We start from the raw sequence: 18,464 nt of genomic DNA, 5'->3' as shown, positions 1-18,464 counted from the left end.
GCACCCTCCACCAGGCCCCAACTCATGTTCCCCTGCACCCCCACACCCCAGCACTGTGGGGCACCCTCCACCAGGCCCCAACTCATGTTCCCCTGCACCCCCACCCCCCAGCACTGTGGTGCACCCTCCACCAGGCCCCAACTCATGTTCCCCTGCACCCCCACCCCCCAGCACTGTGGTGCACCGTCCACCAGGCCCCAACTCATGTCCAACTCATGTCTCCCATCACCCCACCCCCAGCACTGGGGTGCACCCTCCACCAGTCCCCAACTCATGTACCCCTGCACCCCCACCCCCAGCACTGTGGTGCACCCTCCACCAGGCCCAACTCATGTTCCCCTGCACCCCCACCACCCAGCACTGTGGTGCACCCTCCACCAGGCCCCAACTCATGTTCCCCTGCACCCCCACCCACCAGCACTGTGGGGCACCTGCCAGCAGGCCCCCACTCATGTCCAACTCATGTCTCCCATCACCCAACCCCCAGCACTGTGGTGCACCCTCCACCAGTCCCCAACTCATGTTCCCCTGCACCCCCACCCCCCAGCACTGTGATGCACCCTCCACCAGGCCCAATTCATGTTCCCCTGCACCCCCACCACCCAGCACTGTGGTGTACCCTCCACCAGGCCCCAACTCATGTTCCCCTGCACCCCCACCCCCCAGCACTGTGGGGAACCTGCCTGCAGGCCCCCACTCATGTCCAACACATGTCTCCCATCACCCCCACCCCCCAGCACTGTGGTGCACCCTCCACCAGTCCCCAACTCATGTTCCCCTGCACCCCCACCCCCCAGCACTGTGGTGCACCCTCCACTAGGCCACAACTCATGTTCCCCTGCACCCCCACCCCCCAGCACTGTGGGGCACCCTCCACCCGGCCCCAACTCATGTTCCCCTGCACCCCCACCCCCCAGCACTGTGGGGCACCCTAGACCCGGCCCCAACTCATGTTCCCCTGCACCCCCACCCCCCAGCACTGTGGGGCACCCTCCACCCGGCCCCAACTCATGTTCCCCTGCACCCCCACCCCCCAGCACTGTGGTGCAGCCTCCACCAGGCCCCAACTCATGTTCCCCTGCACCCCCACCCCCCAGCACTGTGGTGCACCCTCCACCAGGCCCCAACTCATGTTCCCCTGCACCCCCACACCCCAGCACTGTGGGGCACCCTCCACCAGGCCCCAACTCATGTTCCCCTGCACCCCCACCCCCCAGCACTGTGGTGCACCCTCCACCAGGCCCCAACTCATGTTCCCCTGCACCCCCACACCCCAGCACTGTGGGGCACCCTCCACCAGGCCCCAACTCATGTTCCCCTGCACCCCCACCCCCCAGCACTGTGGTGCACCCTCCACCAGGCCCCAACTCATGTTCCCCTGCACCCCCACCCCCCAGCACTGTGGTGCACCGTCCACCAGGCCCCAACTCATGTCCAACTCATGTCTCCCATCACCCCACCCCCAGCACTGGGGTGCACCCTCCACCAGTCCCCAACTCATGTACCCCTGCACCCCCACCCCCAGCACTGTGGTGCACCCTCCACCAGGCCCAACTCATGTTCCCCTGCACCCCCACCACCCAGCACTGTGGTGCACCCTCCACCAGGCCCCAACTCATGTTCCCCTGCACCCCCACCCACCAGCACTGTGGGGCACCTGTCAGCAGGCCCCCACTCATGTCCAACTCATGTCTCCCATCACCCAACCCCCAGCACTGTGGTGCACCCTCCACCAGACCCCAACTCATGTTCCCCTGCACCCCCACCCCCCAGCACTGTGATGCACCCTCCACCAGGCCCAATTCATGTTCCCCTGCACCCCCACCACCCAGCACTGTGGTGTACCCTCCACCAGGCCCCAACTCATGTTCCCCTGCACCCCCACCCCCCAGCACTGTGGGGAACCTGCCTGCAGGCCCCCACTCATGTCCAACACATGTCTCCCATCACCCCCACCCCCCAGCACTGTGGTGCACCCTCCACCAGTCCCCAACTCATGTTCCCCTGCACCCCCACCCCCCAGCACTGTGGTGCACCCTCCACTAGGCCACAACTCATGTTCCCCTGCACCCCCAACCCCCCCAGCACTGTGGGGCACCCTCCACCCGGCCCCAACTCATGTTCCCCTGCACCCCCACCCCCCAGCACTGTGGGGCACCCTCGACCCGGCCCCAACTCATGTTCCCCTGCACCCCCACCCCCCAGCACTGTGGGGCACCTGCCAGCAGGCCCCCACTCATGTCCAACTTATGTCTCCCATCACCCCCACCCCCCAGCACTGTGGTGCACCCTCCACCAGTCCCCAACTCATGTTCCCCTGCACACCCACCCCCCAGCATTGTGGTGCACCCTCCACCAGGCCCCAACTCCTCATGTTCCCCTGCACCCCCAGCACTGTGGGGCACCCTCCACCATGCCCCAACTCATGTTCCCCTTCACCCCCACCCCCCAGCACTGTGGGGCACCTGCCAGCAAGCCCCCACTCAGGTCCAACTCATGTCTCCCATCACCCCCACCCCGCAGCACTGTGGTGCACCCTCCACCAGTCCCCAACTCATGTTCTCCTGCACCCCCACCCCCCAGCACTGTGGTGCACCCTCCACCAGGCCCCAAGTCATGTTCCCCTGCACCCCCACCCCCCCAGCACTGTGGTGCACCCTCCACCAGGCCCCAACTCATGTTCCCCTGCACCCCCACCCCGCAGCACTGTGGTTCACCCTCCACCAGTCCCCAACTCATGTTCCCCTGCTCCCCCACCCCCCAGCACTGTGGTGCACCCTTCACCAGGCCCAACTCATGTTCCCCTGCACCCCCCCCAAGCACTGTGGTTGAACCCTCCACCAGGCCCCAACTCATGTCTCCCATCACCCCCACCCCCCAGCACTGTGGTGCACCCTCCACCAGTCCCCAACTCATGTTCCCCTGCACCCCCACCCCCCAGCACTGTGGTGCACCCTCCACCAGGCCCCAACTCATGTTCCCCTGCACCCCCACCCCCCATCACTGTGGGGCACCCTCCACCAGGCCCCAACTCATGTTCCCCTGCACCCCCACCCCCCAGCACTGTGGGGCACCTGCCAGCAGGCCCCCACTCATGTCCAACTCATGTCTCCCATCACCCCCACCCCCCAGCACTGTGGTGCACCCTCCACCAGTCCCCAACTCATGTTCCCCTGCACCCCCACCCCCCAGCACTGTGGTGCACCCTCCACCAGGCCCCAACTCATGTTCCCCTGTACCCCCACCCCCCAGCACTGTGGTGCAGCCTCCACCAGGCCCCAACTCATGTTCCCCTGCACCCCCACACCCCAGCACTGTGGGGCACCCTCCACCAGGCCCCAACTCATGTTCCACTGCACCCCCACCCCCCAGCACTGTGGTGCACCCTCCACCAGGCCCCAACTCATGTTCCCCTGCACCCCGACCCCCCAGCACTGTGGTGCACCGTCCACCAGGCCCCAACTCATGTTCCCCTGCACCCCCACCCCCCAGCACTGTGGTGCACCCTCCACCAGGCCCCAACTCATGTTCCCCTGCACCCCCACCCCCCAGCACTGTGGTGCACCCTCCACCAGTCCCCAACTCATGTTCCCCTGCACCCCCACCCCCCAGCACTGTGGTGCACCCTCCACCAGGCCCCAACTCATGTTCCCCTGCACCCCCACCCCCAGCACTGTGGTGCACCCTCCACAAGGCCCCAACTCATGTTCCCCTGCACCTGCCAAACTCATGTTCCCCTGCACCCCCACCCCCAGCACTGTGGGGCACCTGCCAGCAGGCCCCCACTCATGTCCAACTCATGTCTCCCATCACCCCCACCCCCCGGCACTGTGGTGCACCCTCCACCAGTCCCCAACTCATGTTCCCCTGCACCCCCACCCCCCAGCACTGTGGTGCACCCTCCACCAGGCCCCAACTCATGTTCCCCTGCACCCCCACCCCCCAGCACTGTGGTGCAGCCTCCACCAGGCCCCAACTCATGTTCCCCTGCACCCCCACCCCCCAGCACTGTGGTGCACCCTCCACCAGGCCCCAACTCATGTTCCCCTACACCCCCACACCCCAGCACTGTGGGGCACCCTCCAACAGGCCCCAACTCATGTTCCCCTGCACCCCCACCCCCCAGCACTGTGGTGCACCCTCCACCAGGCCCCAACTCATGTTCCCCTTCACCCCCACCCCCCAGCACTGTGGTGCACCGTCCACCAGGCCCCAACTCATGTTCCCCTGCACCCCCACCCCCCAGCACTGTGGTGCACCCTCCACCAGGCCCCAACTCATGTTCCCCTGCACCCCCACCCCCCAGCACTGTGATGCACCCTCCACCAGTCCCCAACTCATGTTCCCCTGCACCCCCACCCCCAGCACTGTGGTGCACCCTCCACCAGGCCCCAACTCATGTTCCCCTGCACCCCCACCCCCCAGCACTGTGGTGCACCCTCCACCAGGCCCCAACTCATGTTCCCCTGCACCCCCACCCCCCAGCACTGTGGGGCACCTGCCAGCAGGCCCCCACTCATGTCCAACTCATGTCTCCCATCACCCCACCCCCAGCACTGGGGTGCACCCTCCACCAGTCCCCAACTCATGTTCCCCTGCACCCCCACCCCCCAGCACTGTGGTGCACCCTCCACCAGGCCCAACTCATGTTCCCCTGCACCCCCACCACCCAGCACGGTGGTGCACCCTCCACCAGGCCCCAACTCATGTTCCCCTGCATCCCCACCACCCAGCACTGTGGTGCACCCTCCACCAGGCCCCAACTCATGTTCCCCTGCACCCCCACCCCCAGCACTGTGGTGCACCCTCCACCAGGCCCCAACTCATGTTCCCCTGCACCTCCACCACCCAGCACTGTGGTGCACCCTCCACCAGGCCCCAACTCATGTTCCCCTGCACCCCCACCCCCCAGCACTGTGGGGCACCTGCCAGCAGGCCCCCACTCATGTCCAACTCATGTCTCCCATCACCCCACCCCCAGCACTGGGGTGCACCCTCCACCAGTCCCCAACTCGTGTTCCCCTGCACCCCCACCCCCCAGCACTGTGGTGCACCCTCCACCAGGCCCAACTCATGTTCCCCTGCACCCCCACCACCCAGCACGGTGGTGCACCCTCCACCAGGCCCCAACTCATGTTCCCCTGCATCCCCACCACCCAGCACTGTGGTGCACCCTCCACCAGGCCCCAACTCATGTTCCCCCTCACCCCACCCCCCAGCACTGTGGTGCACCCTCCACCAGGCCCAACTCATGTTCCCCTGCACCCCCACCACCCAGCACTGTGGTGCACCCTCCACCAGGCCCCAACTCATGTTCCCCTGCACCCCACCCCCCAGCACTGTGGGGCACCTGCCAGCAGGCCCCCACTCATGTCCAACACATGTCTCCCATCACCCCCACCCCCCAGCACTGTGGTGCACCCTCCACCAGTCCCCAACTCATGTTCCCCTGCACCCCCACCCCCCAGCACTGTGGTGCACCCTCCACTAGGCCACAACTCATGTTCCCCTGCACCCCCACCCCCAGCACTGTGGTGCACCCTCCACCAGGCCCCAACTCATGTTCCCCTGCACCCCCACCCCCCAGCACTGTGGGGCACCTGCCAGCAGGCCCCCACTCATGTCCAACTCATGTCTCCCATCACCCCCACCCCCCAGCACTGTGGTGCACCCTCCACCAGTCCCCAACTCATGTTCCCCTGCACCCCCACCCCCAGCACTGTGGTGCACCCTCCACCAGGCCCCAACTCATGTTCCCCTGCACCCCCACCCCCCAGCACTGTGGTGCACCCTCCACCAGTCCCCAACTCATGTTCCCCTGCACCCCCACCCCCAGCACTGTGGTGCAACCTCCACCAGGCCCCAACTCATGTTCCCCTGCACCCCCACCCCCCAGCACTGTGGTGCACCCTCCACCAGGCCCCAACTCATGTTCCCCTGCACCCCCACCCCCCAGCACTGTGGGGCACCTGCCAGCAGGCCCCCACTCATGTCCAACTCATGTCTCCCATCACCCCACCCCCAGCTCTGGGGTGCACCCTCCACCAGTCCCCAACTCATGTTCCCCTGCACCCCCACCCCCCAGCACTGTGGTGCACCCTCCACCAGGCCCAACTCATGTTCCCCTGCACCCCCACCACCCAGCACTGTGGTGCACCCTCCACCAGGCCCCAACTCATGTTCCCCTGCATCCCCACCCACCAGCACTGTGGGGCACCTGCCAGCAGGCCCCCACTCATTTCCAACTCATGTCTCCCATCACCCCACCCCCAGCACTGTGGTGCACCCTCCACCAGTCCCCAACTCATGTTCCCCTGCACCCCCACCCCCCAGCACTGTGGTGCACCCTCCACCAGGCCCAACTCATGTTCCCCTGCACTCCCACCACCCAGCACTGTGGTGCACCCTCCACCAGGCCCCAACTCATGTTCCCCTGCACCCCCACCCACCAGCACTGTGGGGCACCTGCCAGCAGGCCCCCACTCATGTCCAACACATGTCTCCCATCACCTCCACCCCCTGGCACTGTGGTGCACCCTCCACCAGTCCCCAACTCATGTTCCCCTGCACCCCCACCCCCCAGCACTGTGGTGCACCCTCCACTAGGCCACAACTCATGTTCCCCTGCACCCCCACCCCCCAGCACTGTGGGGCACCCTCCATCAGGCCCCAACTCATGTTCCCCTGCACCCCCACCCCCCAGCACTGTGGGGCACCTGCCAGCAGGCCCCCACTCATGTCCAACTCATGTCTCCCATCACCCCCACCCCCCAGCACTGTGGTGCACCCTCCACCAGTCCCCAACTCATGTTCCCCTGCACCCCCAACCCCCAGCACTGTGGTTCACCCTCCACCAGGCCCCAACTCCTCATGTTCCCCTGCACCCCCAGCACTGTGGGGCACCCTCCACCAGGCCCCAACTCATGTTCCCCTGCACCCCCACCCCCCAGCACTGTGGGGCACCTGCCAGCAAGCCCCCACTCATGTCCAACTCATGTGTCCCATGACCCCCACCCCCAGCACTGTGGTGCACCATCCACCAGTCCCCAACTCATGTTCCCCTGCACCCCCACCCCCAGCACTGTGGTGCACCCTCCACCAGGCCCCAAGTCATGTTCCCCTGCACCCCCACCCCCCAGCACTGTGGTGCACCCTCCACCAGGCCCCAACTCATGTTCCCCTGCACCCCCACCCCCCAGCACTGTGGTTCACCCTCCACCAGCCCCCAACTCATGTTCCCCTGCTCCCCCACCCCCCAGCACTGTGGTGCACCCTTCACCAGGCCCAACTCATGTTCCCCTGCACCCCCCCAAGCACTGTGGTTGAACCCTCCACCAGGCCCCAACTCATGTCTCCCATCACCCCCACCCCCCAGCACTGTGGTGCACCCTCCACCAGGCCCCAACTCATGTTCCCCTGCACCCCCACCCCCCAGCACTGTGGTGCACCCTCCACCAGTCCCCAACTCATGTTCCCCTGCACCCCCACCCCCCAGCACTGTGGTGCACCCTCCACCAGGCCCCAACTCATGTTCCCCTGCACCCCCACCCCCAGCACTGTGGTGCACCCTCCATAAGGCCCCAACTCATGTTCCCCTGCACCCCCACCCCCCAGCACTGTGGGGCACCTGCCAAACTCATGTTCCCCTGCACCCCCACCCCCAGCACTGTGGGGCACCTGCCAGCAGGCCCCCACTCATGTCCAACTCATGTCTCCCATCACCCCCACCCCCCGGCACTGTGGTGCACCCTCCACCAGTCCCCAACTCATGTTCCCCTGCACCCCCACCCCCCAGCACTGTGGTGCACCCTCCACCAGGCCCCAACTCATGTTCCCCTGCACCCCCACCCCCCAGCACTGTGGTGCAGCCTCCACCAGGCCCCAATTCATGTTCCCCTGCACCCCCACCCCCCAGCACTGTGGTGCACCCTCCACCAGGCCCCAACTCATGTTCCCCTACACCCCCACACCCCAGCACTGTGGGGCACCCTCCACCAGGCCCCAACTCATGTTCCCCTGCACCCCCACCCCCAGCACTGTGGTGCACCCTCCACCAGGCCCCAACTCATGTTCCCCTGCACCCCCACCCCCCAGCACTGTGGTGCAACGTCCACCAGGCCCCAACTCATGTTCCCCTGCACCCCCACCCCCCAGCACTGTGGTGCACCCTCCACCAGGCCCCAACTCATGCTCCCCTGCACCCCCACCCCCCAGCACTGTGGTGCACCCTCCACCAGTCCCCAACTCATGTTCCCCTGCACCCCCACCCCCAGCACTGTGGTGAACCCTCCACCAGGCCCCAACTCATGTTCCCCTGCACCCCCACCCCCCAGCACTGTGGTGCACCCTCCACCAGGCCCCAACTCATGTTCCCCTGCACCCCCACCCCCCAGCACTGTGGGTGGGGCACCTGCCAGCAGGCCCCCACTCATGTCCAACTCATGTCTCCCATCACCCCACCCCCAGTACTGGGGTGCACCCTCCACCAGTCCCCAACTCATGTTCCCCTGCACCCCCACCCCCCCAGCACTGTGGTGCACCCTCCACCAGGCCCAACTCATGTTCCCCTGCACCCCCACCACCCAGCACGGTGGTGCACCCTCCACCAGGCCCCAACTCATGTTCCCCTGCATCCCCACCACCCAGCACTGTGGTGCAACCTCCACCAGGCCCCCAACTCATGTTCCCCTGCACCCCCACCCCCCAGCACTGTGGTGCACCCTCCACCAGGCCCAACTCATGTTCCCCTGCACCCCCACCACCCAGCACTGTGGTGCACCCTCCACCAGGCCCCAACTCATGTTCCCCTGCACCCCCACCCCCCAGCACTGTGGGGCACAGCCAGCAGGCCCCCACTCATGTCCAACACATGTCTCCCATCACCCCCACACCCCAGCACTGTGGTGCACCCTCCACCAGTCCCCAACTCATGTTCCCCTGCACCCCCACCCCCCAGCACTGTGGTGCACCCTCCACTAGGCCACAACTCATGTTCCCCTGCACCCCCACCCCCCAGCACTGTGGGGCACCCTCCACCAGGCCCCAACTCATGTTCCCCTGCACCCCCACCCCCCAGCACTGTGGGGCACCTGCCAGCAGGCCCCCACTCATGTCCAACTCATGTCTCCCATCACCCACCCCCCAGCACTGTGGTGCACCCTCCACCAGTCCCCAACTCATGTTCCCCTGCACCCCCACCCCCCAGCACTGTGGTGCACCCTCCACCAGGCCCCAACTCATGTTCCCCTGCACCCCCACCCCCCAGCACTGTGGTGCACCCTCCACCAGTCCCCAACTCATGTTCCCCTGCACCCCCACCCCCAGCACTGTGGTGCACCCTCCACCAGGCCCCAACTCATGTTCCCCTGCACCCCCCACCCCCCAGCACTGTGGTGCACCCTCCACCAGGCCCCAACTCATGTTCCCCTGCACCCCCACCCCCCAGCACTGTGGGGCACCTGCCAGCAGGCCCCCACTCATGTCCAACTCATGTCTCCCATCACCCCACCCCCAGCACTGGGGTGCACCCTCCACCAGTCCCCAACTCATGTTCCCCTGCACCCCCACCACCCAGCACTGTGGTGCACCCTCCACCGGGCCCAACTCATGTTCCCCTGCACCCCCACCACCCAGCACTGTGGTGCACCCTCCACCAGGCCCCAACTCATGTTCCCCTGGACCCCCACCCCCCAGCACTGTGGTGCACCCTCCACCAGGCCCCAAGTCATGTTCCCCTGCACCTCCACCCCCAGCACTGTGGTGCACCCTCCACCAGGCCCCAACTCATGTTCCCCTGCACCCCCACCCCCCAGCACTGTGGTTCACCCTCCACCAGTCTGCAACTCATGTTCCCCTGCTCCCCCACCCCCCAGCACTGTGGTGCACCCTTCACCAGGCCCAACTCATGTTCCCCTGCACCCCCCCCAAGCACTGTGGTTGAACCCTCCACCAGGCCCCAACTCATGTCTCCCATCACCCCCACCCCCCAGCACTGTGGTGCACCCTCCACCAGTCCCCAACTCATGTTCCCCTGCACCCCCACCCCCCAGCACTGTGGTGCACCCTCCACCAGGCCCCAACTCATGTTCCCCTGCACCCCCACCCCCCAGCACTGTGGTGCACCCTCCACCAGGCCCCAACTCATGTTCCCCTGCACCCCGACCCCCCAGCACTGTGGTGCACCGTCCACCAGGCCCCAACTCATGTTCCCCTGCACCCCCACCCCCCAGCACTGTGGTGCACCCTCCACCAGGCCCCAACTCATGTTCCCCTGCACCCCCACCCCCCAGCACTGTGGTGCACCCTCCACCAGTCCCAACTCATGTTCCCCTGCACCCCCAACCCCCAGCACTGTGGTGCACCCTCCACCAGGCCCCAACTCATGTTCCCCTGCGCCCCCACCCCCCAGCACTGTGGTGCACCCTCCACCAGGCCCCAACTCATGTTCCCCTGCACCCCCACCCCCACCATTGTGGGGCACCTGTTAGCACGCCCCCACTCATGTCCAACTCATGTCTCCCATCACCCCCACCCCCCAGCACTGTGGTGCACCCTCCACCAGTCCCCAACTCATGTTCCCCTGCACCCCCACCCCCAGCACTGTGGTGCACCCTCCACCAGGCCCCAACTCATGTTCCCCTGCACCCCCACCCCCCAGCACTGTGGTGCACCCTCCACCAGGCCCCAACTCATGTTCCCCTGCACCCCCACCCCCCCAGAACTGTGGGGCACCTGCCAGCAGGCCCCCACTCATGTCCAACTCATGTCTCCCATCACCCCCACCCCCAGCACTGTGGTGCACCCTCCACCAGTCCCCAACTCATGTTCCCCTGCACCCCCACCCCCAGCACTGTGGTGCACCCTCCACCAGACCCCAACTCATGTTCCCCTGCACCCCCACCACCCAGCACTGTGGTGCACCCTCCACCAGGCCCCAACTCATTTTCCCCTGCACCCCCATCCCCCAGCACTGTGGGGCACCTGCCAGCAGGCACCCACTCATGTCCAACTCATGTCTCCCATCACCCCCACCCCCCAGCACTGTGGTGCACCCTCCACCAGTCCCCAACTCATGTTCCCCTGCACCCCCACCCCCCAGCACTGTGGTGTACCCTCCACCAGGCCCCAACTCATGTTCCCCTGCACCCCCACCCCCCAGCACTGTGGTGCACCTCCACCAGGCCCCAACTCATGTTCCCCTGCACCCCCACCCCCCAGCACTGTGGGGCACCTGCCAGCAGGCCCCCACTCATGTCCAACTCATGTCTCCCATCGCCCCCACCCCCCAGCACTGTGGTGCACCCTCCACCAGTCCCCAACTCATGTTCCCCTGCTCCCCCACCCCCCAGCACTGTGGTGCACCCTCCGTCAGGCCCCAACGTATGTTCCCCTGCACCCCCACCCCCCAGCACTGTGGGGCACCCTCCACCAGGCCCCAACTCATGTTCCCCTGCACCCCCACCCCCCAGCACTGTGGGGCACCTGCCAGCAGGCCCCCACTCATGTCCAACTCATGTCTCCCATCACCCCCACCCCCCAGCACTGTGGTGCACCCTCCACCAGTCCCAACTCATGTTCCACTGCACCCCCACCCCCCAGCACTGTGGTGCACCCTCCACCAGGCCCCAACTCATGTTCCCCTGCACCCCCACCCCCCATCACTGTGGGGCACCCTCCACCAGGCCCAAACTCATGTTCCCCTGCACCCCCACCCCCCAGAACTGTGGGGCACCTGCCAGCAGGCCCCCACTCATGTCCAACTCATGTCTCCCATCACCCCCACCCCCCAGCACTGTGGTGCACCCTCCACCAGTCCCCAACTCATGTTCCTCTGCTCCCCCACCCCCCAGCACTGTGGTGCACCCTCCACCAGGGCCCAAGTCATGTTCCGCTGCACCCCCACCCCCCAGCACTGTGGTGCACCCTCCACCAGGCCCCAACTCATGTTCCCCTGCACCCCCACCCCCCAGCACTGTGTTTACTCTCCACCAGTCCCCAACTCATGTTCCCCTGCACCCCCACCCCCCAGCACTGTGGTGCACCCTCCACCAGGCCCCAACTCATGTTCCCCTGCACCCCCACCCCCAGCACTGTGATGCACCCTCCTCGAGGCCCCAACTCATGTTCCCCTGCACCCCCACCCCACAGCACTGTGGGGCACCTGCCTGCAGGCCCCCACTCATGTCCAACTCATGTCTCCCATCACTCCCACCCCCCAGCACTGTGGTGCACCCTCCAGCAGTCCCCAACTCATGTTCCCCTGCACCCCCACCCCCCAGCACTGTGGTGCACCCCCCACCAGGCCCCAACTCATGTTCCCCTGCACCCCCAACCCCAGCACTGTGGTGCACCCTCCACCAGGCCCCAACTCATGTTCCCCTGCACCCCCACCCCCCAGCACTGTGGGGCACCTGCCAGCAGACCCCCACTCATGTCCAACTCATGTCTCCCATCACCCCCACCCCCCAGCACTGTGGTGCACCCTCCACCAGTCCCCAACTCATGTTCCCCTGCACCCCCACCCCCCAGCACTGTGGTGCACCCTCCACCAGGCCCCAACTCATGTTCCCCTGCACCCCCACCCCCCAGCACTGAGGTGCACCCTCCACCAGGCCCCAACTCATGTTCCCCTGCACCCCCACCCCCCAGCACTGTGGTGCACCCGCCGCCAGGCCCCAACTCATGTTCCCCTGCACCCCCACACCCTAGCACTGTGGTGCACCCTCCACCAGTCCCCAACTCATGTTCCCCTGCACCCCCACCCCCCAGCACTGTGGTGCACCCTCCACCAGGCCCCAACTCATGTTCCCCTGCACCCCACCCCCAGAAATGTGGTGCACCCTCCACCAGGCCCCAACTCATGTTCCCCTGCACCCCCATCCCCCAGCACTGTGGGGCACCTGCCAGCAGGCCCCCACTCATGTCCAACTCATGTCTCCCATCACCCCCACCCCCCAGCACAGTGGTGCACCCTCCACCAGTCCCCAACTCATGTTCCCCTGCACCCCCACCCCCCAGCACTGTGGTCCACCCTCCACCAGGCCCCAACTCATGTTCCCCTGCACCCCCACCCCCCAGCACTGTGGTGCACCCTCCACCAGGCCACAACTCATGTTCCCCTGCACCCCCAACCCCCAGCACTGTGGGGCACCTGCCAGCAGGCCCCCACTCATGTCCAACTCATGTCTCCCATCACCCCCACCCGCCAGCACTGTGGTGCACCCCCCACCAGTCCCCAACTCATGTTCCCCTGCACCCCCACCCCCCAGCACTGTGGTGCACCCTCCACCAGACCCCAACTCATGTTCCACTGCACCCCCACCCCACAGCACTGTGGGGCACCTGCCTGCAGGCCCCCACTCATGTCCAACTCATGTCTCCCATCACCCCACCCCCCAGCACTGTGGTGCACCCTCCACCAGTCCCCAACTCATGTTCCCCTGCACCCCCCAGCACTGTGGTGCACCCTCCACCAGGCCCCAACTCATGTTCCCCTGCACCCCCACCCCCCAGCACTGTGGTGCACCCTCCACCAGGCCCCAACTCATGTTCCCCTGCACCCCCACCACCCAGCACTGTGGGGCACCTGCCAGCAGGCCCCCACTCATGTCCAACTCATGTCTCCCATCACCCCCACCCCCCAGCACTGTGGTGCACCCTCCACCAGGCCCCAACTCATGTTCCCCTGCACCCCCACCCCCAGCACTGTGGTGCACCCTCACCAGTCCCCAACTCATGTTCTCCTGCACCCCCACCCCCAGCACTGTGGTGCACCCTCCACCAGGCCCCAACTCATGTTCCCCTGCACCCACACCCCCAGCACTGTGGTGCACCCTCCACCAGGCCCCAACTCATGTTCCCCTGCACCCCCACCCCCAGCACTGTGGGGCACCTGCCAGCAGGCCCCCACTCATGTCCAACTCATGTCTCCCATCACCCCCACCCCCCAGCACTGTGGTGCACCCTCCACCAGGCCCCAACTCATGTTCCCCTGCACCCCCACCCCCCAGCACTGTGGTGCACCCTCACCAGTCCCCAACTCATGTTCCCCTGCACCCCCACCCCCAGCACTGTGGTGCACCCTCCACCAGGCCCCAACTCATGTTCCCCTGCACCCACACCCCCAGCACTGTGGTGCACCCTCCACCAGGCCCCAACTCATGTTCCCCTGCACCCCCACCCCCCAGCACTGTGGGGCACCCTAGACCCGGCCCCAACTCATGTTCCCCTGCACCCCCACCCCCCAGCACTGTGGGGCACCCTCCACCCCGGCCCCAACTCATGTTCCCCTGCACCCCCACCCCCAGCACTGTGGTGCAGCCTCCACCAGGCCCCAACTCATGTTCCCCTGCACCCCCCACCCCCAGCACTGTGGTGCACCCTCCACCAGGCCCCAACTCATGTTCCCCTGCACCCCCACACCCCAGCACTGTGGGGCACCCTCCACCAGGCCCCAACTCATGTTCCCCTGCACCCCCACCCCCCAGCACTGTGGTGCACCCTCCACCAGGCCCCAACTCATGTTCCCCTGCACCCCCACACCCCAGCACTGTGGGGCACCCTCCACCAGGCCCCAACTCATGTTCCCCTGCACCCCCACCCCCCAGCACTGTGGTGCACCCTCCACCAGGCCCCAACTCATGTTCCCCTGCACCCCCACCCCCCAGCACTGTGGTGCACCGTCCACCAGGCCCCAACTCATGTCCAACTCATGTCTCCCATCACCCCACCCCCCAGCACTGGGGTGCACCCTCCACCAGTCCCCAACTCATGTACCCCTGCACCCCCACCCCCAGCACTGTGGTGCACCCTCCACCAGGCCCAACTCATGTTCCCTGCACCCCCACCACCCAGCACTGTGGTGCACCCTCCACCAGGCCCCAACTCATGTTCCCCTGCACCCCCACCCACCAGCACTGTGGGGCACCTGCCAGCAGGCCCCCACTCATGTCCAACTCATGTCTCCCATCACCCAACCCCCAGCACTGTGGTGCACCCTCCACCAGTCCCCAACTCATGTTCCCCTGCACCCCCACCCCCCAGCACTGTGATGCACCCTCCACCAGGCCCAATTCATGTTCCCCTGCACCCCCACCACCCAGCACTGTGGTGTACCCTCCACCAGGCCCCAACTCATGTTCCCCTGCACCCCCACCCCCCAGCACTGTGGGGAACCTGCCTGCAGGCCCCCACTCATGTCCAACACATGTCTCCCATCACCCCCACCCCCCAGCACTGTGGTGCACCCTCCACCAGTCCCCAACTCATGTTCCCCTGCACCCCCACCCCCCAGCACTGTGGTGCACCCTCCACTAGGCCACAACTCATGTTCCCCTGCACCCCCAACCCCCCCAGCACTGTGGGGCACCCTCCACCCGGCCCCAACTCATGTTCCCCTGCACCCCCACCCCCCAGCACTGTGGGGCACCCTCGACCCGGCCCCAACTCATGTTCCCCTGCACCCCCACCCCCCAGCACTGTGGGGCACCTGCCAGCAGGCCCCCACTCATGTCCAACTTATGTCTCCCATCACCCCCACCCCCCAGCACTGTGGTGCACCCTCCACCAGTCCCCAACTCATGTTCCCCTGCACACCCACCCCCCAGCATTGTGGTGCACCCTCCACCAGGCCCCAACTCCTCATGTTCCCCTGCACCCCCAGCACTGTGGGGCACCCTCCACCATGCCCCAACTCATGTTCCCCTTCACCCCCACCCCCCAGCACTGTGGGGCACCTGCCAGCAAGCCCCCACTCAGGTCCAACTCATGTCTCCCATCACCCCCACCCCGCAGCACTGTGGTGCACCCTCCACCAGTCCCCAACTCATGTTCTCCTGCACCCCCACCCCCCAGCACTGTGGTGCACCCTCCACCAGGCCCCAAGTCATGTTCCCCCTGCACCCCCACCCCCCCAGCACTGTGGTGCACCCTCCACCAGGCCCCAACTCATGTTCCCCTGCACCCCCACCCCGCAGCACTGTGGTTCACCCTCCACCAGTCCCCAACTCATGTTCCCCTGCTCCCCCACCCCCCAGCACTGTGGTGCACCCTTCACCAGGCCCAACTCATGTTCCCCTGCACCCCCCCCAAGCACTGTGGTTGAACCCTCCACCAGGCCCCAACTCATGTCTCCCATCACCCCCACCCCCCAGCACTGTGGTGCACCCTCCACCAGTCCCCAACTCATGTTCCCCTGCACCCCCACCCCCCAGCACTGTGGTGCACCCTCCACCAGGCCCCAACTCATGTTCCCCTGCACCCCCACCCCCCATCACTGTGGGGCACCCTCCACCAGGCCCCAACTCATGTTCCCCTGCACCCCCACCCCCCAGCACTGTGGGGCACCTGCCAGCAGGCCCCCACTCATGTCCAACTCATGTCTCCCATCACCCCCACCCCCCAGCACTGTGGTGCACCCTCCACCAGTCCCCAACTCATGTTCCCCTGCACCCCCACCCCCCAGCACTGTGGTGCACCCTCCACCAGGCCCCAACTCATGTTCCCCTGTACCCCCACCCCCCAGCACTGTGGTGCAGCCTCCACCAGGCCCCAACTCATGTTCCCCTGCACCCCCACACCCCAGCACTGTTGGGGCACCCTCCACCAGGCCCCAACTCATGTTCCACTGCACCCCCACCCCCCAGCACTGTGGTGCACCCTCCACCAGGCCCCAACTCATGTTCCCCTGCACCCCGACCCCCCAGCACTGTGGTGCACCGTCCACCAGGCCCCAACTCATGTTCCCCTGCACCCCCACCCCCCAGCACTGTGGTGCACCCTCCACCAGGCCCCAACTCATGTTCCCCTGCACCCCCACCCCCCAGCACTGTGGTGCACCCTCCACCAGTCCCCAACTCATGTTCCCCTGCACCCCCACCCCCCAGCACTGTGGTGCACCCTCCACCAGGCCCCAACTCATGTTCCCCTGCACCCCCCACCCCGCAGCTGTGGTGCACCCTCCACAAGGCCCCAACTCATGTTCCCCTGCACCTGCCAAACTCATGTTCCCCTGCACCCCCACCCCCAGCACTGTGGGGCACCTGCCAGCAGGCCCCCACTCATGTCCAACTCATGTCTCCCATCACCCCCACCCCCCGGCACTGTGGTGCACCCTCCACCAGTCCCCAACTCATGTTCCCCTGCACCCCCACCCCCCAGCACTGTGGTGCACCCTCCACCAGGCCCCAACTCATGTTCCCCTGCACCCCCACCCCCCAGCACTGTGGTGCAGCCTCCACCAGGCCCCAACTCATGTTCCCCTGCACCCCCACCCCCCAGCACTGTGGTGCACCCTCCACCAGGCCCCAACTCATGTTCCCCTACACCCCCACACCCCAGCACTGTGGGGCACCCTCCAACAGGCCCCAACTCATGTTCCCCTGCACCCCCACCCCCCAGCACTGTGGTGCACCCTCCACCAGGCCCCAACTCATGTTCCCCTTCACCCCCACCCCCCCAGCACTGTGGTGCACCGTCCACCAGGCCCCAACTCATGTTCCCCTGCACCCCCACCCCCCAGCACTGTGGTGCACCCTCCACCAGGCCCCAACTCATGTTCCCCTGCACCCCCACCCCCAGCACTGTGATGCACCCTCCACCAGTCCCCAACTCATGTTCCCCTGCACCCCCACCCCCAGCACTGTGGTGCACCCTCCACCAGGCCCCAACTCATGTTCCCCTGCACCCCCACCCCCCAGCACTGTGGTGCACCCCTCCACCAGGCCCCAACTCATGTTCCCCTGCACCCCCACCCCCCAGCACTGTGGGGCACCTGCCAGCAGGCCCCCACTCATGTCCAACTTCATGTCTCCCATCACCCCACCCCCAGCACTGGGGTGCACCCTCCACCAGTCCCCAACTCATGTTCCCCTGCACCCCCACCCCCCAGCACTGTGGTGCACCCTCCACCAGGCCCAACTCATGTTCCCCTGCACCCCCACCACCCAGCACGGTGGTGCACCCTCCACCAGGCCCCAACTCATGTTCCCCTGCATCCCCACCACCCAGCACTGTGGTGCACCCTCCACCAGGCCCCAACTCATGTTCCCCTGCACCCCCACCCCCCAGCACTGTGGTGCACCCTCCACCAGGCCCCAACTCATGTTCCCCTGCACCTCCACCACCCAGCACTGTGGTGCACCCTCCACCAGGCCCCAACTCATGTTCCCCTGCACCCCCACCCCCCAGCACTGTGGGGCACCTGCCAGCAGGCCCCCACTCATGTCCAACTCATGTCTCCCATCACCCCACCCCCAACACTGGGGTGCACCCTCCACCAGTCCCCAACTCGTGTTCCCCTGCACCCCCACCCCCCAGCACTGTGGTGCACCCTCCACCAGGCCCAACTCATGTTCCCCTGCACCCCCACCACCCAGCACGGTGGTGCACCCTCCACCAGGCCCCAACTCATGTTCCCCTGCATCCCCACCACCCAGCACTGTGGTGCACCCTCCACCAGGCCCCCA

The sequence above is a fragment of the Ambystoma mexicanum genome, chromosome 5p (genome assembly GCF_040938575.1).
Source record: "Ambystoma mexicanum isolate Mex_15411 chromosome 5p, UKY_AmexF1_1, whole genome shotgun sequence".
Classification (NCBI taxonomy): Eukaryota; Metazoa; Chordata; class Amphibia; order Caudata; family Ambystomatidae; genus Ambystoma; species Ambystoma mexicanum.
This window is presented reverse-complemented; position numbering follows the sequence as displayed.